We start from the raw sequence: 359 nt of genomic DNA, 5'->3' as shown, positions 1-359 counted from the left end.
GGGTAGTCGCTCCGAGCTCCCCATCCCCACCCAGTCCTAAGGGTATCCCTCTGAGCTCCCCATCGCCACCCAGTACTAAGGATAGTCCATCCGAGCTCCCCATCGCCACCCAGTCCTAAGGGTAGTCCCTCCAAGCTCCCCATCGCCACCCAGTCCTAAGGGGATTCCCTCCAAGCTCCCCATCGCCACCCAGTCCTAATGGTAGTCTCTCAAAGCTCCCCATCGCCACCCAGTCCTAAGGGGATTCCCTCCAAGCTCCCAATCACCATCCAGTCCTAAGGGGATTCCCTCCAAGCTCCCCATCGCCACCCAGTCCTAAGGAGAGTCCCTCCAAGCTCCCCATCACCATCCAGTCCTAA

Source organism: Mizuhopecten yessoensis, unplaced genomic scaffold, assembly GCF_002113885.1.
Source record: "Mizuhopecten yessoensis strain PY_sf001 unplaced genomic scaffold, ASM211388v2 scaffold4525, whole genome shotgun sequence".
In the NCBI taxonomy this organism is placed as follows: domain Eukaryota; kingdom Metazoa; phylum Mollusca; class Bivalvia; order Pectinida; family Pectinidae; genus Mizuhopecten; species Mizuhopecten yessoensis.
This window is presented reverse-complemented; position numbering follows the sequence as displayed.